Here is a 25,849-nt window from a genome sequence, read left to right on the forward strand (position 1 = left end):
GGAATGAACTAGGGGATGAAGATTGTCTCTGCTTCTCTCTCTGTAAATCTTAACTCTGCCTTTGGAAAAAAAAAATCTGAAGAAAAAGAAAGCTTATGTCGTTCTAAGATGCCATATTTTTAAAAAATCAGAGAAGGCAGAGGCATCAGTGTGCAGTTAGATGACTGCAGAGAAGAAACACATGGTCTTGATTTCCACAGAATTCCTGGTATCCTTTGGCCTATCCAGAGGAAAGGATGGCTGCCAGTTGTGGCCTTCATTCAGAGTAGAGTTCCTTGCATGCTTGTTCATCAGGGTTGTTTTTCTCTGGGAATGTTAGCTCATCTGTTGATGTCTTCTAAAGATCCAGCCCCAAATGATGTGGTCAAGGGCGCTTCCTCAGAGACCCCCATGTGCCAGGAAGAAGCCAGAGAAATGAAACAAACTGCAGAGCGGGTGCAAGTCATTCATTCTAGTGAAGCCCACAAAAGGAGAGAATTGGAAATGAAAAGGTCTGCCGTTGGTTGCACATCCTCTCTCTCAGCCCTGCCCCTACTCGTGTTTGCCCTCAGTGTGTGTCAGTCACCCGTGGAGTGTGGATGTACACAGGAGCACTGTCACCAGGGGATGGGGGACAGAGGGTGTGCCAGGCGCGGGGTTTTAAGGTGGGTCCAGTGGGTTGTTAATGAAACATTTACACAGGCTTTTTATACGGTGGTAATAAAGGGAGTGGGGAGCGCTCTTGTGCTGCGCCCTTGCATGACTTCAGCACAGTCTGTAAGAGGATTAATGTGAAGGTAAAGAATGTGCTTATCAGTTGAGTCTCAGGGTTGGCGACGCTGAGTTCTTAGTAGATTGCCTCTGGATTTAGGGTTGCTGTGGTGCCAATTCTGGCTGACTTTCCATAGAAGAGAACGTGGTTGTTTCCTCTCCTTTAAGGAGTAGGGCTTTTGAGTTGATGATGAGATGACCTAGGACTCAGAGGTGGTTCCTGCCACTCCCTTCTCTGCCTGGGACACAGAGGTCTGTTTGTTCGGGCTACTGGTAACCCATGTATCTCTCTGTGCACCAGTTCTGCCAGGAAGCAGCTAACCAAGTGGCATGTGGTCAGGAGCTGGTCCGGCAGAAGGGAACAAGCGGCAAGACAGAGCTGGCATTTTAGATGTTGTGCATGCTGTACGCCTCATTTTCTGAAAGATTTCCTACCAGCTCAGAGAAACTACATATTTTGGAGGGCACTGGAGTGAATAAGTGGCTCTTTTATTTTTCTTTAGAGTTAGAGGCAGCTTTTGTTGGCAAGCCGGTGAAAGAATCCTATACTGAAGGCTCCTGCTGCTTGAGGTCCCGTGACTTCACCCTATTTTTAGCACAAGGAAGATGTTGGTTGTAACAGTGTACAATGGGCTAATCAGCCGGAATAGAACTCACACTGTTTTTCACTTCACATTGCACTTATTGTGTGCCTGGAATGTCAACAGCTCTTTGCTCCTGACAAAGATGGCAGTTTGCCATAGTAGGCTCCAGCCTCCGAAGCTCGGCAAACACTGCATAGAAACCAGCCCGAGGACACTGAAAAACAGCAATTGTTTGCACTTATGTCACTTGCTGCTTTAGACAAAATCATTTTTTGTTCCTTCCATCCCTTCCTTCCTTACCTCCCTCCTCCAAAGAATAGGCATCCACATGTGCCAGTGAACTGTGTGTGTGGAAAATCAGTTCTATTATTTTCCACTCACATTTCAAGAACCTATAAATCGCATTTTGTACAAAGCTTGAATGGTCACATCGCTGTGCGTTTATATTTGTTGTGAAATAAAGTGCAACTTAATGTAATGATCTAAAGCTTGTTCTTATTGCTAGACTCGAACAAAATGGTCAAAAACACTCCATTTGAAACCACACCCCACACCAAGAAGTTTTTGTTCTGCACCGTATGTATGGACCATTAGCAGATTCAAACATTTACTCTCAACACAGATTTAGAGCAATTAACTGTAAAGCAAATTGTTGTTGGCCAGCCTTCCTGCATCATGACCAGCCTGAGATTGTGCAGCCTTGGCAGCTGATTTAGAAGGTTCCTGAATTTTCTCAATGACCCAGGCACATAAAAAAGGCCAACTATAAGAGAGTATGCCACCAAGTTTATCATTTTTCAAGGTTTTGTTTTACTTGAAAGAGTGAGAGATATGGGGACAGGGAGTAAGACAGAGAGAGACAGAGATTGGTTTTTTCTGTTTTCAGGTTCATTCTCTCATGGCCCAGAATAGCCGAGGCAGTTCCAGGCACTAGGAACTGCATTTGAGTCTCCCACGTGGATGGCAGGGACTCAAGTACTGGAACACCTTCCGTGGTCTGACCATACAGTGCATGTGTCAAAGTTGAGCCCCCTCAGAGGCTCAGACGGAGCAGTGGACAGCATATCCAGGTGCACAGGGAGGATACGGCAGATCATCAGAACCTGCAAGGACACCTGGTACCACAATAGGAGATGGAGGACAGAACAAATTGATCAACTAGCCCAGCCATGGGCAGTGAAAATCAGGGCAAACGGAGACTCTAAGGTGGACTCTGTCAGCCAGTGCATTCTGGAGAGATTTCATTGTGCTTAGAATGGCGAGATTGGCAGCAATTCAGAACTGTTGAACTATCAAAACAACTTGAGCAATGTCCTCAAAGCATGCCCCACACCAGGGACCCTGGGATGGGTGAGAGGCTGGGTGGGGCTCCTCCCTTTATCTCCCCCTTACCCCAAATACAGGGAAAAAAAAAAAAGAAAAAGAAAAAACCAACCAACCAACCAACCAACCAAATAAACAAAGACACAGAGACAATGTGGAAACAATGGTCTTACCCACTTTCTTGTAGTCCTTGACCCTTTGTGCCCTAATCAACTATGTAAAGATGATCATAATAAAATAATCATTAAAACAAACAAAAAAAGAAAACCAAGTAGCCAGGCCTGGAGCCAGCTCTCTGATTCTGCCAGGTAGGGGTGTGTCAAGCAGTGGTTTGACCCTTTGCACCACAATGCTGGATCCCTGCGCCTCTTAATTGTTTCTCCTCTTTCATTCGTGCTTTCTTTTCTTTTTTTTTTTTTTAAGATTTATTTTATTTTTATTGGAAAGGCAGATATACAGAGAGGAGAGACAGAGAGGAAGATCTTCCGTCCCATGATTCACTCCCCAAGGAACCGCAACGGCGGTACTGCGCCGATCTGAAGCCAGGAATCAGGAACCTCCTCCGCGTCTCCCATGCAGGTGCAGGGTCCCAAGACTTTGGGCCATCCTCTACTGCTTTCCCAGGCCACAGGCAGGGAGCTGGATGGGAAGCAGGGCCGCCGAGATTAGAACTGGTGCCCATATGGGATCCCAGGCGTGCAAGGCGAAGACCTTAACCACTGCGCCACTGTGCCGGGCCCTCGTTCGTGCTTTCTGATCATTAGTGTTTATCCCTGATCCCCTGCAGTGGTTCTCCTGGAGGGCAGAGAGTGAGTCTCGGGTGTATTGTTGCCCTAGTCCGACACTTAGTTAGGTCATGCGTTCACAGCACACTGTCCAGGTGAAACAGGAAGTGCCCATCTATGTAGCTCTCCAGGAACCAAGCTGATGTTTGACATGTAAAGTATAAAGGTATGCGGTGGTAAGTACAGTGTGCAAAATTTCTTTAAAAAAGAAAAAACTCTGTACCCAGTATGGGGTCAAATGATTAAGCAAAGTAAGTGTAAGGAAGAAATAGATATAAACAGAAGGTTATTGTTCTCCTAAAAAGCTGTCTGTGGGGACTGGGCACTAGGGCATAGAGGATTAGCCATCACCTGCCATGTTGGCATTCTATATGTACACCAGTTTGAATCCAAGCTACTCTGCTTCTGATCCTTGCTAACGTGCCTAGGAAAGCAGTAAAAGATGGCCCAAGTGTTTGGGCCTCTGTGTGCGTGTGGGAGACCTTGTTGGAAGCTCTCGGCTCCAGGATAGGCCCGAGTTAGCGCTGGTCAATGCAATCATTTGGGAGTAAATCATCAAATGAAAGACATATCTTTCTCTTTTGCTCCCTTTATCTCTGTAACTTTTCAAATAAATAAAATACTTATTAAAAAGGGAAAAGTTGTCTGCACTGTTTAAAAATGTCACCATCTGAATGGGCCCCTTTAAGACTATAAATGGTGTGAAATCCAAGAGGTCACTTGGCTCGCTCTTGGTGTAAGGGTGAGCTGCTGATAGAAGACAAATGATGCTGCTTCAAATGGGGACTTGAAAAGCAAGTAAACCATGAATCATGCCAACGTGTAAGCTTGTAATCAGAGCAGTGGAGAACCGATATGGGAATCGTCATTTACTCTGCTCTTGGCAAAGCATTGACCAATTCATGGACAGCATGCTAAATGCTGTAACATGAGCACAATTCGTGTTATCTGAAAGACTTAACACTTTTGTTTCCAAATGGCTTATTAGCATGCTTTTTTTTTAACCACATGTTTATCAGAAAAGACATACAATGTCCTACTGTGTAGAGAATCACCTGGAGAACAAGTATATATAGTATTCATATTGTGTAATATTTAAAATGTAGTAAATACATTGTCACATTTAAAGCATTTCTGTGAACTGAATTTTATCACTGTCTTACATTTACTAATGAGGTATGATAAGACAAAATGATTTGTTTGAGAATGTCCGTGTGCTCTAAATTCATATCTCCACCTCCAAGTTCTGTATGTCCACATGTCAAACATTTAGCATAATGGAGGTAATGCTGCTTTATTTCATGATGGTGATGATGATGGCAATAGAAAAACAAGCACAGAGGCCAGCATTGTGGTGCAGTGGATCAAATTACCCTTTGCAATGATGGGCTACCAGACAGGGGCCATTCAAGCTCCAGCTTCCCCACTTCTGATCCAGCACCTCTGGGAAAATCTGGGAAAGTAGCAGAAGACGAGCCAAATGCTTGGGGCCCTGTCGCCTGCGTGGGGGACCTGGATGTTTTTCCAGGCTCTTGGCTTCCATGTGGCCGAGCACTGCCCATTGCCACCTTTTGGGGAGTAAACCAGCAGGTGGGAGATGTGTGTGTGTTGGAGTCCGGGCTGCTCTTCTACTTCCTACTTGTGGATACTGAGCACCCTGGGAAGGAATAGGTGATGACTTAAGTACCTGCGTCCCTACCAGCCATATGCGATATGCGGATTCAGTTCCAAATTCTTGGCATTGACCTTATCCAACTCAAGCTGTTTTGGACCCTTGAGGAGTGAACCAATGGGTGGAAGATCTATCCTTTTCTTTCTCTTCCTGTTTCCCTGCCTTTCAAACAAAAATAAATAAAGATTTTAAACATAGGAACTGTTAGTACATTAAGACCGCAAATAGGAGCTAAGAGAGCTTCCTCATGGAAGGTATTGACTTGAGCAAATGGGCTTCCTGTAGATGAAAGGTGTTGAAAGGTAAATGAAGATGTTGACCAGACACACCTGTTAAGGGTAAGAACGCAATGGGGCAGGCCTTGTGGCACAGCTGGTGGAGCTGCTGCTCGAGACACCTGCATCCGGGTGGGAGTGGTAGATTTCTTTCCACCTAGCTTCCTGTTGGTATACTTGGGAAGGCCTCAGACAATAGCCTAGCTCCTTGGGTCCCTGCCCATGGAGTTCAGGCCTCCTGACTTCAGCCTGGAGCATGGTCCCTGCAGCACTCGGGTAGAGACTTCCTGCCGTAACAGCCATATTCAGAGGTGGGCCCTTTAAGAGGTTGATTAGGCCATGGGGCTCCTCCCTCAAGGGTGGGATTGGGGCTGCTAGAAAAGCACCTGGTGCAGCCGAGCTTCCGCAGCGCTCAGTGAAGGTGCGGTAAGAGGGCCTTCACCAGACATTGCGGCCTCAGTCTGGGCTACCCGGCTTCTGGAACCGTAAGTCAGTGCCTTTCTGTTCATTTTGAGGTACACTGTCATGAGCCAGTATGGGAGCCAAGTGGGAACACTGAGAAGTTGGGGGCTCATCAGAAATCTAATGTTAAAATGCAACCAAGACGCCAAAGTTTCTCCTTACAGCCTTGCCTCTAATTCTTTCTTTAAAAAAAAAAAAGATTTATTTATTTTTATTACAAAGTCAGATATACAGAGAGGAGGAGAGATAGAGAGGAAGATCTTCCATCCGATGATTCACTCCCCAAGGAACCGCAACGGCAGGTACTGCGCCGATCTGGAGCCAGGAATCAGGAACCTCCTCCACGTCTCCCATGCAGGTGCAGGGTCCCAAGGCTTTGGGCCATCCTCTACTGCTTTCCCTGGCCACAGGCAGGGAGCTGGATGGGAAGTGGAGCATCCGGGATTAGAACTGGTGGCCATATGGGATCCCGGCGCGTGCAAGGTGAGGACTTTAGTTGCTAGGCCACAGTGCCGGGCCCATTGCCTCTAATTCTTTACAGGAGGCATCTGTATGAGTGTGGGTAAGACTAAATAACTTCATTAGCCTCAGCTGACTCCCATGAGCTGCTGAAGGGAAGGTAAGAGTTTGGTTGAAACAAATAACTACATTAAAAATGGCTCAGTCTTTGGAGCGCTAAGTATAAAAATTGCTGCACGCTTAGAGATGCAGGACTAAAGTATGTTTAAAAGATTAAGTTTCGCAAATATATACATTTGAATTTTTAAAAACTTATTTGGAAGGCAGGGAGCCACAGTTCTTGCACCCTGCTGCTTAGCTTGGCGGCAACAGCCAAGGCCAAGCGGGGCGCAGGTCAACGGCCCAGGGACTGAGCCATCCACCATCCTGCTGCCTCCCAGGCTGTGCATTGGTGGGAAGCTGGACTTGGAACTAGAACTTGTTTAATTATGTTACTTAAGAAGAAACATTGATAAACGAAAGCCAACAAATCTTCAAGGTAGTTAGTTCAATTTTATAAAACATGGCTGGAAGTATGAATTTCTGGCAGCTTTTTGCTTGACTTAGCATGCTTTGGAAACTTGGTGGATTGGAAGTGAGTCTATTCCGAGTCGTATGGTCTTGACATTGAGATCTTAATTCATGTGAATGTGTTTCGAAATCACCGGTATCAGAACTGCTTATGTGACATGGGGGAACAGACCAGCCTGCTGCATCCCCTCTGGAGCCCAGACCCCGTCTGAATCCCGTAGGATAACAGTCCAGAAATAGCAACAACAATTGAGAAACAAAACGACAGTGTTCTTTTGAAGAAAGATTTCTTTTACTTTCATCCTACCTTTCTTTTTCTTTTTCTTCTTCTTTTTTTTTTTTTTAGTAAAATCACCTTTTTCATGTTAAAAAAAAATCAAACAAGAGACAAGGGGTCCTTGAAAACCTTAAGCCTCAATACACTCCGTATGCAGCAACTAAGTCAGAACACATGAAAAAGGCCGTGTGTACAATGATACAAAGCAATTGTAGAAAGAATGACTTTTTTCCCTCTGCTTTTTGAGGGAGAATTCTGTGAGAGTGTGCCAGCAAGAACAAGTTTCTGCAAGTGACATTTCATTTCTGAGCAGTTAGATAGATTGATGCTAGCTTCTTGTAGCTCATGCATTACTAGTCCTGGTACTCCAGAAATGAAAAATCATGTGCTCCATTCATTCTTTATTGCATAAATGTTGTACAAAGAGAATGGAAATTTGCGTTGGGTGATCGTTCCTGTTAAAATATTGCAGTCTTAATAACAAGATGTAGTATACTTCCATTGCCCTTTTACATTCCACCTCGATAAAACAGCTTGATGGATTCTATTAAGTGAGGGGAACTGAGAGAAAAGAAGCATGTTAAACTGTGTGGCTTCTAAGTAGGCTACAAAAAGTTTATCAGTGTTTTAGTGTATAACTGGGGAGCTTTACCTCTAAATCCACTTTAATAAATCACTGGGAACTAGAGACATGACGGCAAGTTAGCCAGCAGTGCCATTCAACCAAAGGACACTGTTGTGTAAAGTTCAAAGGAATTGGGGCGGGGGAAGGGGTAGGCATTGTAGCCAAGCAGGTTATGGCTTTGCTTGGGACACCTTCATCACACGTTGGAGGACCTGTTGCTAACCAGGATTCCCATCCAGCTTCTTGCTCCTGGGAGGCAACAGGTGATCTTAGCTAGAAGATGAGCGAATACTCAGAGTTCCTGGCTCTTGTTTTTGTCCTGGCCCAGCCAGGGTTTCATTGCTGGTATTTGGGGGTGGGGGTGGGGTCAATCACCAGATGGAAGAGCTTTCACTTTCTCACTGTCACTCCTCATTTCTCCTGGTTCCTCTGCCTTTCCAGTAAATAATGATTTAAAAATAAACCACAGGTAAAGGACTAGATTTCTCAAGAAAATGGCTGAGAGCAGATAGAATGATTTTCACGCAGCTCTTGACAATGTGGGTCATGAAACACGGGACTGAATTTCAAAACTTTTGCCACTAGAATGAACTGTTTGGAATTCTGCTTGCCGGGGGTTCCTTCCAAGTCCTGTGTATCAGAGTTGTAGCTCTGCTCCGCTCCGCGAGTGCAGGCACTTTTCAGCCAAGCAGGTCACAGAGGCAAGCTCGGATCTTTCATCTGTGGGAATGATAAGTATGCGTCTTTAGGTGTGCCTGACTCACGCTGTTCTGGTTCAACATCTAGCCTAAGTGGAGGCTTTTGCGCCTCACTTGTATACATATATTTTGCCTTAATTAGGACGCTAGGATTGGGAGGACCAGGAGGAGGGTTGAGAGAAGGCAAGGACATGGGGTTCAGCTGCTGCTCTTTGTCTACAAGGGTGGAGGCACCGATGGTGAGCTCAAAGAATAATCCTCTAGAAACACTGCCTAAAGAAAATCAAATACAATGAAAATAATTAGGACTGGCAGGCTTATCTGGGTGTGAAATATCCCAAAATTGTACTGTAGGGGATCTACTGGGAGCATGAGATAAATTCTAATGTGCCACATTTTCAACCTGATGGGTTAGCACAGGTATTTCAAATTAATGAGTTATTTCCTTAAGGTGTTATCGGATCGAGATTGATCCTTAAATAAGTTTCGGATAGTGATTTTGCACACCTGTCTGAAATTCCTTCCCAGACACGTGAAGTTTTAGGAGAACTCTTCTCATCCCACCATCTTTATCAGGTCCTCAGCGGGTGCTCTCCACGCATTGTCTGGGTGGAACTGAACTGGAAAAACGGTAAGGGTTGGGCATCTGGAACTTTCAGGGCAGGGTGGAAGCTGGGTCTTTTGCTCAGGGCCTTCCAGGCAACTTCTGGGGCCTTCAACAGTCAGAGCCTACCACTCGGAGGAAGGGAATTGTGGTGGTAATGAAGAGAGAGGGTTTGATGGAAAGTAATTGTCGAGTTGGACTTTTGCTGGCAGAAAATTCCCAAAAAGTCTATCTTTTGCAAGAAGGTAAACCCCCGAATATTTGTAGAAGGACATTTGTTGAAAAAACGTTTGGGAAGCAACATCATTGTTTTAAGCAGACTTTGCCCCACGTGGATTAGGTCTTTGTGTTTTCCCAAAACTTTGCTAAAACTCAATGTAGAAAGGTAATAAAAGTGACAAAGAAATGCAGTACAGCTGAAAACTCGATCTTGGTTTGAGAGAAGTGACAGTTTAGGGATCTTGGATCTGAAGATAATCGCAACATTACTGCAAAAACTTGGGGGAAGGAACCTAATAAGGTTTGCATTCTGTTGTGTTTCTATCTAGTTTTCTTGGAATTCAGGCAGGCCTATGCTAGGTCTGCTGGAGCAAGCTGGGGGTTGAGGATCTCTGGATCAGCAGAGGAAGCAGTAAAGCACAGCTGGGATGAATAAGACTGCTAACATCTTGCTCAAGTGAGAGGAGGCTCACGATGGATAGGTTTAGAAGCTCAGCATTAAAGTACAAGAAGGTAGAAGTCTGCTTTACACACACGCGATATAAAGTGGTGCCAAGGCAAATGAAGTGATGCTTTAGAGACCGTATGTAGACATTTGGTCAGTGTTCCTTGTGATGTGTGTGTGTTGCTGGTTGTGTTGTGAATGCTTTCCTCAGAGTTAGAGTCTCCAGTTGGTCCTAAGGTCAGCTGCTCCTCATTGTTGTCTGCGCATTGGATCTGTGTGTTGATTCTGGTAAATCTGAGTTAGCAAGGTTGGAGGACACTATTGCTGTGAGATCATAATGAAAGCTCTGAGTGTCTGGATTGTGTCGGGCACTTAACACTGTTAACATCTACAGCATTCCCGTAGGAATCCTCAAATGATCAGGCACCTGCTGAGTAACAATGGTGGAACTCAGACAAGTGAGGCTCTGGTACTTGTCCTTAACTTCCATATCTTTGAAAACAATACTTCACACTAACTTTGAATCTGTGCTTTCTCAAAAAAAAAAAAAAAATCAGACTGAAGGACAGCTATGCTCTAAGTTCCGATATACAGGATTACAGGGACCTGAGGATGTAATTAAGTTTCTGGACAGATTTAATGAAATATTTGGTGTAAGATCAGCAAGTAGCAAAACAGATTTTTGTAGTGTTGGTAATACTGTCCCATGGCTTGGAGTGGAGAACTATTGCCAAAATGCATTTGGTAAGACCTCCAGTGATAACCAAGTCACCTAGTTTGAGGAAGTGTTGTCTGAGCAGTCTGGGTCAGGTTGGGTTTGGCTGTGGGGACAGCGGTTCTCCAGAGGCTTCCTGACATGATGCTGTATCAACTGGCTGTATCAGAACTTACAGAAGCTCTTATCAATTCCCACAGTCTAACACTTTATTGCCTCATTGGTATTTAGAATATATGATAAATCTGCCATTCTGTCCTAGAATTCAGTAAAGTTCCAAGGCTGCTTTTTGTTTTATTATGAAAACTTTTACATGAAATATGGGTCATTTGTCTTGGGCTTAGTCCAAAGTGGCATCTATTCAATCATGTTCTAATACAGAATAGCTTCTAACTTAATCATGAATAAAGATGTAGGTTAACTTCCAGCAGTAGAACTCTGGCCAAGCTAAAGCGTCTGTGCTTCAGTCACAGGTATTTTGCTTTAATCACCACACTAGAATTAGGAGATGGTGTTGGAGTGAAAGTAGAAGATGTGTCCACATTTACTAAGAATGAGGGTGTTCCATTTTGTTGAATATCTGGAGCAGATCCAAGCCGATAAAACCTGTACTTAGGTTTTTATCCATTCAGATTGGATTTTAATCAGGGGTCAGCATCACAGTTTAGCTTCCTAGTGTCTTAAAGTTTTCTTAAGACTGATCTTCAAATGTTTATTATTTTGAAAGGCAGAGTTGTAGTGAGAGAGCTTTCCATTCACTGCCTTGCTCCCCAAACGACCACAAATGCCAGGGTAGGATCAGAACCCTGGAGCTCAGTCTCCCATGTGGGTATTAGGGCCCCAAGATAGGGCCTCTTGAGCTATCTTGTGCTGCCTTTTCAGGTGTATAAGTAGGGAGCTGATCAGAAATGGAGCCTCCGAGACTTGAACTAGAGTCTCTATGAAACACATGCAGTAGTTTGAACCACTTCACCACAACATTATCCTTAACCAATTTGTTTTACAACTGGAAAAGATGTTGATATTTTTCAAACCAAATATTTTTACCGTTTTAGTGAAAAGTCTTATTCTCTGTATGGGGCAGGAGGTTGTTACATATGATGTTTAAGGACATTTTGCCAAATCAAAAAAACAAGGTAGTTGTCAGAGATGACAGGGCTGTGTCAAAAGGACCTAGAAACTTAAGAGGCTCAAATCATTCCAAATTGTGTAGTGATAGATTGTTCATAGGAAATATTTTTTAAATCAGGGGTTAAATTTGTATTGAGGATGAGATGAAGAAGAGAAGGAAATGGGAAATCACTGAATAGTGCCATTTTGGAGGAGGTGGGGGAGAGGCCCAGTATTTTGAAAGCTTCTAAAGAGGCAAGTACCAGGGCTGGCACTGCAGCACAAAAGGCTAAGCTGCCATGCTCAGTACCAGCCATACCACAGGGAGTAGTGGTTCAAGTTCTGGCTGCTTTGTTTTTGATCTAGTTTGATGCTAATGTGCCTGGGAAGGCAGCCAGATCTGGTCCTGCTTTAAATGCTAAGTGACACAGACAGGCAAAAAAAAAAAAAAAAAAAAAAAAAGAGAGAGAGAGAAAAAGAGAGAGACTGGTTCAATCCTGAAATGTCTTGAAAGGCTGGGGCTGGGTGCCACTGAGGACGGAACAAGGAATTCCATTGAAATCTCATACACAGGTGGCCTTCTTGGAATGCATATTTGGAAGAAGGTGGATCTGCCAGCTGTTTGCTACCATGGCTGGTGAAACAGCAGGAGATGGCCCAGATAGCAGAGCCTGTCTTTCAAAGTAGGAGACCTAGAGGATGCTCCTGGCATTGGCCTAGAAGGCCCTGGCTGTTGCATCCATTTGAGGAGTGAAAGGACTAATGTTAAATCTTTCTCTGAGTCTGTCCCTATCTCTATGCCTTTCAAATAAATAAGTATTCTAAATAAATAAATAACAGGAGTTACAGGATGTCTGAGTTGGCAAATCATAAGTTAGCAGAGAGCTACTCAGAGTGGCCAAAGAGAGCTACTCAGAGTGGCCACTTAATTCAAGTGTGAATCATATATAGAAGTAATATTTTAAGATAGGCAGGTGTTCAGGCGTGGGCAGTTAGCTGGGAAGGGTACATCCCAAACCAGAGGACAAGTCCAGGCTAAGTTAGCTTCCTACTGATGCACAAATAGGGAGGCAGCAGATAATGGCTCCAGTCTTGGAGGGCCTTGGCACCCTCATGGAAGGTATCGTCGTAGGTTCCTAGCCGTTTCCTGGCTCAGTCCTCGCTGCTGGAAACTTTTGGGCAATAAACAAGCAGATGGCAAATTTCTGAGTCTCTTTGTATTTCAAATAAAATGCAAACCAGTAACTAAAAACTTCAAAAATAATGATAATGAAAAGAGTGTGAAAATCAGCCAAACCTTCTATACCTGACCAAAATTCTATATCCAATTACAAGCTTTCTTGATAATCTCATGAAATTTTGTCTTGGTTAAGAGCACTGTAGTTAGGCCCAGCTCTGTAGTTAGGGACTAAGGTGTAAATGAAGAAATATCACGAGGATTTCATGGATGCAATCTTGACTGTGGGACTTCTACAGTCCCCGTTTGTTTCAATAGATACGTGGGTATGAGCTGAAGAGGGGAAACTTGGGCTTGAAAAAGAATAACCACATGAAGCAATTAAATTTTAACTACTTTATGTCCAAACCAAGGAAAAAGGACTAATTGCAATTCAAGGAAATGGACACAATTTTAGTTGGTTAGAAAGCAAGAAAGTTGCTGAGGGCCTTTGGTGTTGTGTTGCCAGGACTTTCAGAGGCCTAGCTGAAGGGTTCCCAGGGTCCTCTTGGGCATAGAGCAGAATAACAACCAGAAAAGACCACAGGCAAATCAAGTGCATTCAAACCCAATCATGTAGACCATACCCCATCGCTCTCCTTTGGCGGATATTAGAGACGTAATTCACTCTTTGAAAAATGTGTAAATCCAGGCAGTCGTGTGTGTTTCAGCTTTCCTTGTTAGTTATACGTCAGGGTAAATGGAGATGCTGTAAGAGGCAATTCTGGTTACAGAATACTCGCAATGTGCAAGCTGTACCAGGATTAGCAGCTTAGGCACAGTGTTCAATACTGAGTAATGGAACGGATGTGGACGGTAATTACCGGTGCCATCAAACAGCTCGGAAGTTGAAAATAACCAGAAAGCAAATGCATTGCAAGTGAACACAGGCCTGCCTGTGAAGCATTCTGATCCAAATACGGAATGAGGCACTCACAGTGAGCACCCTAAAAATCTGGAGGTCAGACTCCCAGATCTAACTGCAGGATGTACAGGAGACAGCACGTTAGCACCACAAGGATGCAGTTCGTACAGTACAGACTAAGAAACTATTGAAAAGGGAACCAGATTTTATTTTTAAGATTTACTTATTTTTATTGGAAGGTCAGATATACAGAGAGGAGGAGAGACAGAGAGGAAGATCTTTTTTTTTTTTCAAGATTTATTTTATTTTGATTGGAAAGGCAGATATACAGAGAGGAGAGACAGAGAGGAAGATCTTCCGTCCCACGATTCACTCCCCAAGTGAGCACAACGGCCCATGCTATGCCGATCCAAAGCCAGGAGCCTCTTCCAGGTCTCCCGCACGGGTGCAGGGTCCCAAAGCTTTGGGCCGTCCTTGACTGCTTTCCCGGGCCACAGGCAGGGAGCTGGAAGGGAAGCGGGGCCACCGGGATAGAACCGGTGCCCATATGGGATCCCAGGCGTGCAAGGCGAGGACCTTAACCACTACACCACCGTGCTGGGCCCCAGTGGTTTACTTTTATCGGCAGCTTTTGCATTCTGCACATTCAGAAAAGTTTATTTAATTTGGTACACTGAGATTTGGAAAAATTTATTTTTAATCTCTTTAAAAAAATCACATAACATTAAACTTTAAGTAGTCCTAATCTTTTATAGATACATCCTGAAATATTTGTGGGTAAAATGTAGCCTTCACTTATTTTATGGTGACATAGAAGGCAAGATAGGGTCTTTTTTTTAATTCTTAGAACTTATTCTGTTTCTTTCTACTTTTGCATATGCTTGAAAGTCCCTTAACAAAATGCTAACAGCCACAACAACAAAACCCTAAAGTTAAGGTCCAGAAACATGAAGCGAATTGCCCGATGCCATATACGTAATTAGGGACAGTTCAGGCCTGAAGCGAGTCTACTGATGTCCAATCAGATACTCTTCCCTTATAGCAAGCAGTTTTACAGAGCAGCCAAATTTCTGGGGCCCCAGATCTCTGCCCCAAGCTTGACAAGTCAAGCAGTGAAATAGGGAATCCATGATGTGCCATCAAGTGTTCACATAAACAGTTCCTCAGCAAGCGGCCAAGTGGCCAATTGGGCCTGACTGGGAGTGCCAAGCAGCTGTTGACTTTTGAAGTATTGCCCGGAACTCTTGGCTCTTCCCCGTTTGGTCTTGCAGCGAGCCATTGCAACAGCATACCAGCATTCAAAATGCCCAAACACAGTTGAAAGGCTGCTTCCAGCATATATAGGCTTTTCTTGATTGCATCACAGGAGTTTGTTGTTGCTGAGATTTTCCCAGAACCCCAGGGGATCTCATTACAATAGATGAGATTACAGTGCCAGGGCTGCAAAGCTTAGAGAATGATCAGGCTGGAGTGTCATTCCCACAATGCTTAAGATGGTTGTGACATGGCAAATCAAATCTCTATTGTTGTAGATATTGTTGGGCACTACTGGGACACTGGAACTGGTGGATAGGTCGGTGGGCAGAAGAACTAACAAAGATCATAGTGAAACTCATTTAGGTGGAAAAGTGGCACAGAAGAACCAGGGGAAGGGTGTAGTAGACAGATGCCCCCAGCAGCCGAGTGCTGCTGGTCAGGCAGACATCCTCTCTCCCTTTCCAGTGTTTGATTTCTGGGATTTGTGGGGGTTTTTTTTGTTTGTTTTTTTTTTTTTTTTTTGCAAAGTCAGATATACAGAGAGCAGGAGAGACAGAGAGGAAGATCTTCCGTTCGATGATTCACTCCCCAAATGAGCGCAACGGCCGGTGCTGTGCCAATCCGAAGCCTGGAGCCAGGAACCTTCTCCAGGTCTCCCACACGGGTGCAGGGTTCCAAGACTTTGGGCTGTCTTGGACTGCTTTCCCAGGCCACACGCAGGGAGCTGGATGGCAAGTGGAGCCGCTGGGACATGAACTGTCACTCATATGGGATCCCAGCACATTCAAGGCTAGGACTTTAGGCTCTAGGACACTGAGCCGGGCCCTCTGGGCTTTGTTAATAAGGCTTCAGAGATTTGCAGCTTTCCTTGGAGGTAGGTTGTGTAAAAGCAAGGCAGGATCCGTTTCTGGTAATTTTGGCAGGTTCTAGCAAGTCAGCACTGTTTGAATGGTGTTTAGGCCTCTTGAGCAGTGGTACGCACTTCACCTTAAATGCGGGGAACCCTTGAGGCCCTTGACATCCTTAGACCCTCGGCAGCCTTTATCCGTTCTCTTTCCTCTGACTGCCTTATCCTCATCCGTGAGCCATCCGAGGCCCGGCAAGTGTGAGGCCTAGGACTGGGTGAACGCAAGCACAGTTGCGCTCTAGGCTAGGTACCTTTGAGCTCTTCCACTTATGACCTGTTTTTGCATCTGGTTGACTGGGTATAATAACCTACCTCAATAGGTGTTTCTTTTTTCTTCTTTCTTAAGATTTAAAAAAATTTTTTTTGAAAAATTTAGAGAAAGGGAGAGACAAGAGAAAGATTTTTTCATCTGTTGGTTCAATCCCCAGAAGGCCAGAATGGCCAGAGCAGGGCCAGGCTGAAGCCAGGAGTTCAGGAGCTGCTTGTCTCTCACTAGGGTGGGGCCATGACCTAAGCCTTGGGGGCATCTCTCACTGCTTTTCCCAAGCTGCAGCAGGAAGCTGGATCAGAAGTGGAACAGCTCGGACTTGAACCAGCACCCTTGTGAGATGCTAGTATCACAAATGACAGCTTTACTTGGTAAGTCTAAATGCAGGCAGAAAGATTTTTTTTTCTCCTAGGAGATTGCACTGTTTATTGTACAAACCAACCTCTGTTGCCTTCATGTTCGCCCTGTCAACAGAGTCATTTGAACTTGGATGTGCACCTGGTTCAAGATCTTACAAGCAAATCAGTGGGTTTTGCTGTATACCTCAATATCTTCCAAGCAAATCAGTGGTTGTGTTGTATACTGAATGGGTTAATGCCCCCTTCCCCACATTCTTGGGTTGAAATTCAGTGCCCTCCTGTGAAGATACTGGGAAGTGGGGGGTCTTTGGGAGATGAGTCTGTGGTGAGGGTTGCGATGAGGCCTCCGGTACTTTGTTCCTGCTACCATGTGGGAGGTGTGGATGGAGCTCCTGGCTTTGGCTGTACCCAACCCTGCCTTTTGTAGACAACTGGAAGAGTGAACCCATACATGGAAGATCTTTCTTTGTCTCAGTCTCTCTGTCACTATACCTTTCAAATGAATACTGAAATAATGAAAATCCTGTTGTAAAATGCAAGGCCTTGCTTGGGTTGCCCACATCCCAGCTTGTAGTGTGTAGTTTGGATTCTTTCTCTTGTGTTTCTGATGGAATTTTGTACTGATGCCTACCCTTGAGCAGGTGATGGCAGATGTAGCTGAGTCCCTGGCTCGTACTAGCCAACCTCCAGAGCTGAATTGCTTTTGCTGTGGCTTCCTGACACAGAAGCCCATACAGGCTCAGATTGCCTACTTATGTGCTGAAGGGGGGGCCTGATTTCGAAGTTGTCACACCCAGCCTGTCTCCAGTCAGACTGTCGGCAGACACCCTGTGCGAGTTTTGCCCACTGGATTTTGTTTCATTGATTGATTGATTTATTCTTTAAAACTCATCTCCCAGGACAGAGTATGATTTCACAGAGGGGAAATGCTATGTACAGCTGCATACCGTGCACAGATGTCTTGTCTTGCTTTAAACGTTAAACCTAGAAGAGATGGTTACTTAACAGTTATCATTCATTACCTGACATTCTTTTTGAGAGAACAAATAAATGCCCAGGAATATAGGCTGTGCAGAGGATGAATCAAGCTTTCCCCTTAAGCTCTTAGGTTCTCTGGCTTGGATCCTGAAAGTTAAACAAAGCTAAACTACCATGAGAAAGCATACCAATTTATGTAATATAAGTGTGACATGATACAGGAATTGTCCTAAGGAAATGAAGACTTAAATACATAGAGAAGCATTTTTATTGGTAGGTTTGGTGGAGAGTGAGTAAAATGTGTTGGGGCAAAGGGTGTGAGCAAAGAGAATCCACTGATGGGAACAGGAGAGCCTGTTCCTGCAGTGGTTCTCAGCACTCTTAGAACAACCTTCCATTTCCTCTGGCTATGGAGGAAGCACCTCTTACCTGGGGTTGGGAATGCAGAATGGGAAGGCCAGAGAGTCCTTTCAGCCCTGGATATTTCTCGCTAACCTTCAGCTTAAAAATTCTACATACCATGATGCCATATTATACATATCATGTTTTCTTTTTAAAAAATATTTTAGCTTAAAGGGTGAAGAGAGAGCTTCTACCTACTGGTTCACAACCACTGAGGCTGTGCCCGACTGAAGCCAGGAGCCACACACTCAGTCCTTTTCTCCTCTGGTCCCTGCTTCCCAGGGAGTGCATCAGCAGGAAGCTAGAATCAGATGAGACGTCCAGTGCGCAGCCCGTGAGGTTTCAGGTTCTGTATCCCATCAGCCAGTGAACAGAGATACTTCAGCTGCCTGCCCACTTCTTTGTTTTCTCCCCCTGTAAATGTTGACCATATATTAAAATCCAAAATCGAGACATTATCAACCCAGGAAGTGAATGTTGAATCGATTAGTGTTTAAAGAAACAAAAGGAAAGGGTTGGACCCGCCACAGTAGCCCAACAGTTACTACCCTCACCTTACATGTGCCAGGATCCCACGTGGGCATTGGTTCTAATCCAGGCAGCCCTGCTTCTTATTTAGTTCCTTGCTTGTGACCTTGGAAAGCAGTCAAGGTGACCCAGAGCCTTGGGACCTTGCACCTGCTTGGGAGACCAGGAGGAGGCTTCAGGTTTCTGGCTTCAAATTGGCTTGGCTCTGGCTGTTGCAGCCACTAAGGGAGTAAATCATGTGATGGAAGAGCTTTCTCTCTGTCTCATCTCTCCTCTCTGTGTATTTGACTTTCCAATACAAATAAATAAATCTTTATTTTAGAGAGTGTCATTGCGGTGGCATAGTAAGCTAAGTCTCTGCCTACGGCATTGACTACCCATATGGAGTCCCAACTGCTCTATTTTCATTCAGCTGCCTATATATTCTTTAAATAGAAGATTTCCATCTGATTAATGCATTGAAATTTCATAAGGTGAGAAATTTTCCTATGCCAAACTCACAGTAGCATATTGCTGTTAATTTGTGGTTGCTAAGTTTGCAATAGCGTGTCTTTTTCTTTGTAACTGTAAGAGAAATAATTATCACTTGGCCCCTAAATCATTGTCAATTGAAATGCTTAGAGTCTAGACTACCGTGTTGTAAATTCTGGTCAGGTTATAGGATGTGTTTCCAGCATTGTTTGGTTTGGTTTTAGAATTCAGACTTTTTTCTTTTTTAATTTTTCTGGACAGTCAGATTTACAGAGGGAAGGAGAAACAGTGGGAAAGCTCTTCCTTCCTCTGGTTCATTCCCCAAGTGGCCACAATTGCCAGAGCAGAGCCGATCTGAAGCCAGGAGCTTTTTCTGGGTCTCCCACACAGGTGCAGGGTCCCAGGGCTTTGGGCTGTCCTCCACTGCTGTCCCAGGCCACAAGCAGGAAGCTGGTTGGGAAGTGGAGCAGCCAGGATGTGAACCAGTGCCCATATCATGGGATCATGGGGGATGCAAGGCGAGGATTCAACCACTACAGTACCATACCAGGGCCGAATTTTGATTGTTGAAAGATGCTTGTGGTAAATTAAGTGCATTGGTTTAGTCCAAAGACTCTTGAAAACCGATTGCTCTAATTTTTTTCATAATATTTATGTGTCTTCTGGATCTTGACTGGTCAGGAGCATAAATTTATCCAATATTGAGATACTTATGAGATGTCTCCCCACAGCCGCATCATCCTCTAGTAGCTGCTTCACCACGCCCCTACCTCATGGCCACAGTGAAATGCCACGGAAAACCATCAGTATGTTTTTCCATGCCTAATTATCAAGGGACGTTACTACAAATATGGATTTTATTGCAGGAATTGATTTTCAAAAGGGGTAATGGCACAAAATAATGGTACCATCTCTGCAAAATAGTTCTCTGTAATCCTGTTCCGTTTAGTAGATTTGTCTTTCTAAAGAGGTTAAATGTGGCCAGCACCTTTCAACCCAGGACTTGTGGGTCACAGGGATGGTGGAATAGGAATTTCAAGTTGGTGTTAAGATAATGAACTGGAAAGCCATCAGGCAAAGCTGGCTCCTGGGCTCTTTCATAAGCAAAGCACGACCCTGCTCAGTGTGAATAGCTTAAGCTTAATTATTCAAAACTGCCAACTGGGGCTGGGGGAGGGTAGGAGAAGGCTGGGTTGTGCAGCAGCTCCCCCCCCCCCCCCCCCCCCCCGGCATCTCATGGGCACAAGTTTGAGTCCTGGCTGAAATCTTACCCATCCAGCTCCTTGCAACATGCCTGGGAGCACAGTGGAAGGATGCTTGAGTACCTGGGTCCTTACTACCCACACAGAAGACTCAGCTGTAATTTCATTCTTCTGACTCTTCCCTAACATAGCCCTGGTCATTGTGGCCATTTGGGGAGTAAACCAAAGGATGGAAGATTGTTCTGTCATTGAAACTCTGATTTCAAATAAATAAATTAAATCTTAAAAGATAATCCCAGCTAATCCCTGAATAGGAAGTTTCTGAATCATGTGTCTGTCTATAGCCAGTCAAGTAATTCCTTTGCTGCCAAGTTCAGCCTGCACGGGTTTGCTGCTCACTACAGAAGCAGCACGCCATGAAACTATCTGGTGTGTAGTGCGCCCCACTCATGAGTTTTTCAGTGCATGAGTAAATGTTGTTCAGTCTAGCCTACATTTTCCTTTAAGCAGTGTTAAAAATATGCTGCCACTTGATAAGATGATGGCCAGCTTTATTTAGGAGGGCTGCAGTGGGGGGTTTGCTGTAGGAAAGACAGATCATGCTTTGCTCTGAATAAGGGCGGGAGTCTGTGAACAGAGCCTGGTCAGGAGGGGAGAGCAGTCCTTGTGCCATGACCCCACAGGGCCCTTGCTGAAGACAGGCATGGTAAGGCAAACATCCCAGGATGGAGGTGGGGAGGAATTCCATGTGATATGGTGCTGATGCTGGAAGATTTGACCTAGGAGGACTTGGAGGGTTCCGCCGGCTCTGGAAGGCATTGCCCAGAGCTCAAGGGAGTCAGCTGTGTTTCTGGAGAGCATCTTTAGTGTTTGCGTGTGTACAGTTAAGATTTGCAGATTATCATCCCAAAGAATGCAGGGTCTTTCCCAGGCACGGAGCAAGATAAACAAACGAATGTCTTGTCTTCCTCTTTCAAAATGAGTCTCGTTTTATTCCAGGAGCACGCATTATTCTCACAATAACAGATGACAAGGCAAATCTTGAGTAAGGAAACATTTGAGAACAACGGGGTGGGTGCTGTGGGCCAATGGCCCCTGGGGATGCCCTCATTCTATTGCAGTAATTGGACATGTTGACCATGGCAAGGGTTAGCCCAAGTCGGCTTCTCTTTCCTGTTCCAGCTTCCTGCTAATGTGTAATCCTAGAGTAAAGCTTTAATTAGCATTAAATTGCATTCTCTCTCCATTTCTCTTTTTTTGAGTACTGATCGAAATAATTTTTGGAAGTAGATAGGGTAGGGAAGTTAATGGAAATGTAAGATTCCTGGAAGGTGTTTTTTTTCTTTATTAAAGATTGTTATTTTTTAGTTGAAAGGCAGTTACTAGCAGAGAAGGGGAGGACGAGAAGGAGACAGAGAAAGACTTTTCATCCACCGTTTTCTTCCCCAGATGGCTGGGATCTGGGCTGGGCTGAAGGCAGGAACTTTATCCAGGTCTTCCACGTGCGTGCTGGAGCCCAAGGACTTTGCTGCTAGCCCAGGTGGAAAGCAGGGAGCTGGATCAGAAGTGTGGCGTCCACGTGGGATGCCAACACTGCAGGAAAAGGACTACCTTGCCCCAGGTGTTTTAGTTTTTGAGGGGAGGCTCACTGGTCTGGGGTGAGTGAGCCTTGCATCTTCAGAGCAGGCCCTAGTGTCTGTAGGTCCCAGGCCAGACACCCAGAAGAGTTAGAGGAGGGAGGGAGGAAGGACTCCAGGAAGAACTCTCAGAATGTCTAGAATGTTTGTTTAGAAAGCAGCAGGGATTATCTGATAAACCAAGTAACTGCTTGTCATTTTTTGTAATGTAAATGAATCCAGTAGTAAAGGGGAAAGCTGGTATTTTTGCAGGAGATCAAGCCAGAAGATTATTTTTTAGCTTCATTTGCACAAGAAAGCAAACATTTTGCACAGAGAAACAAATTCTGGGTGACTTTCTCACCCAGCCTAGCTCCTTGGGATGTTTATTGGGGCTGAGTTAGCGGAAGGTGAAGGGGTGGGGGAGGAGCGGAGGCAGGGAGCCTGGCCATCCTTCAGTTTGGCCTCTAGGCTTCAGATGGGGGTGGAGGTTCAGCCCTGTGAGGATTTGGACTGGAGTTGTTGGTTCTCTGCAAGTCATGGGAAGTTGGCTTCTAACTCCAACATGACTTTGCCTTCAAATTATTCATTAGGACCTGACCCGAAAGCTGCTTAATTTTAAACGAGCATGCAAAGAACTAAAAACAAAGCTAAACCCTCAACAGCAAAACCACCTCCACCTTCGTAAAGTCCCTGGGAAGCTTCTGGTGGAAGGAGGGTGTGACTGACAGGATAAATCAGACCTGCTGGAGAACAATGAAGACAAAGTAGGGATTCAACGCTTTCTTCAGAAAGGCAGCCATTTTTCCAAGGGGAAGTGTACATGACGTTTTATTAAGAAATTGCATCTTCCCTGCCGTTTTCTGTCTCTCTCACGTGCTGGCCATGGCAAGCAGGTTGAACAGATGTGAAGAGAGAATTAATACCAGTCTTGGGAACTTGCAGGTGAAATATTTCTTTGGAAAGACCTGCCTTTGTGTTCCATTACTTCCATCTGACAGTGGCAGAGGCTAGATTAGGGAAATGATTTACACAACAGACTGTCCAGACTTGGAGCCCTTTTAGAATTTGAAAAACCTGAAGACAAATTAATTTTCCCTCTGAACCGGCGGGAGGTTTAACATCTTGCTTTGACTGCGATAACTATGTTTGTTTTCCTGTTATCAATTCACCATGGTAAGGCTTTTTTTTTCCCAATCCCTCTTCTAGAATCCTTGCTAGCTGCTACACAATCATTTCCTCCTCTGAAAAAGACACGAAAGCAGTCAAGGCCCAAGAATATAGGATTAGCACATTAGGAAGAATAAAGCGAAGCTTTCAGCGCTCTGTCCCGGCTGATACTTATCACATTTTTCACGATTGACTCTAATAACAGTGCAGAGATAAAATAGGCTTTGATGCATCTCGCTGTTCAGGGGATTTTACTGCCGCGGCCCTAAGAAATCCGCGAGATGAAAAGTGTACTTCTTCCCTCGTGCAGATTTTATTAGGCTTCAAAAGGGGAGGTGTGTGTGTGTGTGTGTGTGTGTGTGTGTGTGTGTTGGGAGGGGGCCTCTTTCTACCAAAGTGGGCCTGCATTTTCTGTCTGTTATGCTAATGTATGCATAGAAAGCTGGTGCTGAGGGCGGTTCTCCAATTAAGACAAATGAGGCACATTGAATTTCTCCCCCAGGGCACAGCAGGGGTGCTGGCAAAATCTACTTTATTCTTTTCTGTCAGGCCTGCACTGGAAACAAAAGCATGAAAATTCAACACATCCACTTACAGAATAATAAAGGCTGTTGTTTAAAGCGTGAAGAGTTTGGGCACCCTTCTGGGGCCTTATGCAAATCCACATGGCTCCTCTCAACTGCTCCCCCGCCATCGGGTCTTGGAAATTAAAGATGTACTTGGTCGGTTAACAGCTGAAAGAGAGAAGCAGCCTGAAACTCAATTAGATTTGTATTAAGCACATAAATCAGGACTGACTGATATTGGCTAAACTCAAATGCATTATGGGTTGACAGTAATTCTAATTTGATTGACAAATATATGTGGCATGTTATTAACCTAAGTGAAAGATAAGGATCTCTATTTTTTTTTTTTTTTTAAGAAAGGAGTTTGATCTAGCAGGCACTGCCCTGCTCTTTGGAACTTCATCCAACAGCCAACAGACTCTTTGCACTGTGTGCTGACGAACACAGGAAGCCTATTTTCTGTTGCATGCTAAGACTTTTAAGGCAGAATTACCCTGCTGAAAGACATTTGTTTACATTGATTTGCTTGGTGTAATGTAACATCTCAACACGTTATGGATCTGCTGAAATGGAACTCCGAATGCTATTTTTATTGCGGTGAATAGCAGGAACACACAGGCTGGCATGCCTGCTCGTGGACTGGATCTTTGCAGTCCTTGCTGCTTTCCCACGGAGGGCAGGGCAGCTGCTTGGCAGGATCCTAACTATGAATGGAGATCTCTATCCTCCCCTCTTTCCCAACAGCATAGATACACATGGGTGGCTGTGGTTAGATGAGGGAGAGATGCTTAGGAGTTCTTAACCTCATCTTGCTGTCGTGGTGGTGGTGGTGGTGGTGGTGGTGGTTTTTTGAATTCAGATTCAGGGAGCTCCATGTCACAGGTACTAAATGAATAGTTAGATTAACACTTGATTTTGGTTGTGACTGCCTCCTATTTTCCTTACCAGATAACATCTTTCGTTATCTCTACATCTCTCTCTCTCTTTTTAAATCCTGGCTCTACTTGGCAATCCTGCTGCGTTTTGCTCTCAATGTCAGGAGATGTGTCTCTTTCTTGCCTTCTAAACCTGCCCAGAGTTTTGCCCCAGTGTAGGCTGAATCCTGCCTTAGCTCTTGCCAGCACCTGCTCGGGAGGCCTGCAGGTACCCCTCTCTGCATACTTGGCCAATAGCTGATTGGTCCACATCCACTCCCAAATGTCTCTTTCTGAATGCCTTCCCTGATGCCCAGACTGAAGCTGGAAACTGGAGAATCCAACCTGGGAAGCCCTGTCAAGTTCGTAAAATCTGTTTGTTTGAAAGAGTGACTGAGAATGATAGGGAAAGAGAGAAATCTTCCATCCAGTGATTCACTTCCCAAATGGCTGCAACAGGCATATTTATGCCAGGATAAAACCAGGAGCCTTGAGCTCAGCTTAGGTCTCACATGTGAATGGCAGAGGCCCAACCACTTTCTGTGTACACTAGTGGGAAGATGGCTCGGAAGCGTAACAGCCAGGACAAGGGTGAGGAGTCACACTGGCTAAGAGGCACTTAGGGCCTCTGGTCCCTGGTGAAGTTACTTTTTGAAAATATAAAATCTTGCCTGTTCCCTTTTTTTTACCCTTCCAAGGGCTCATTCTCCCTAGCTTTGTCCCTCAGCTTCCTTGGAGAGTGAAGGGAAAATCACAATAATTGCTATTACTTAGAGTTGTCTCCATGACACAGCAAGGAGCCTTAGCCTATACTGACCCCCATCTCTGTTACTGTCGGAGAGATGGTGCCCAAGTTCTCAGCTTGGCAGATTGGAAGGTATAAGCCACTAGTCACATCCTTCTGATGTCCTGTTTGTTCTCAACAAGGTACTGGACATTGCTGCCTATTGGGAATGAGTCGTCTCTTTGTCCCGTTTGTCCCCTTCCTGAGAGGAGGCAATAAAGACCCCCCACTTCCACCATTTTCTCAGGTCTTTCCTCTCTTGGAACCCCCTCCTGTCACTGTGTTGGGAGATCTTTCCTTAATAAATCTTTCTTTGCGTACTGAAATTGTCCACATGAATGTTCTTTCATGTGAGACAAACTAATTTTTAGGTTGTTGTTGTTGCAGGGTGTCAGTGAGATCATGCCAGATAAGTCTAGGGTTTATTAAGGAATCTTTATTAACCAAGCTGGGTGATAACAGGGCCCATAGATATAGCAAATCCCAAGTCCACATAGCAATCCAGTCGGTCAAAACCCCAAGAGGAACAAATGGTCATTACCCTCAACCCCATCTGTTAAACTGAAGGCCTATGTCCCAGCTTCCCCAGCAATGTCAGGTATCCTAAGAAACTAGACACACTTAGAAAGCTGCAGACACTCAGCTTTCCCTGGCTTCTCTGACCACATGCCATTACTGCTAGGCCTCACCTCTCCTGGAACTCTTGAAAGTACACAGATTAGAAATAGAAAGCATCTTAGCATTGTTATCTTGACTGTCCCAGCCAAGCAGTG

This window comes from Ochotona curzoniae, unplaced genomic scaffold, assembly GCF_017591425.1.
Source record: "Ochotona curzoniae isolate NIBS_2020 unplaced genomic scaffold, NIBS_Ocur_1.0 contig_1, whole genome shotgun sequence".
In the NCBI taxonomy this organism is placed as follows: Eukaryota; Metazoa; Chordata; class Mammalia; order Lagomorpha; family Ochotonidae; genus Ochotona; species Ochotona curzoniae.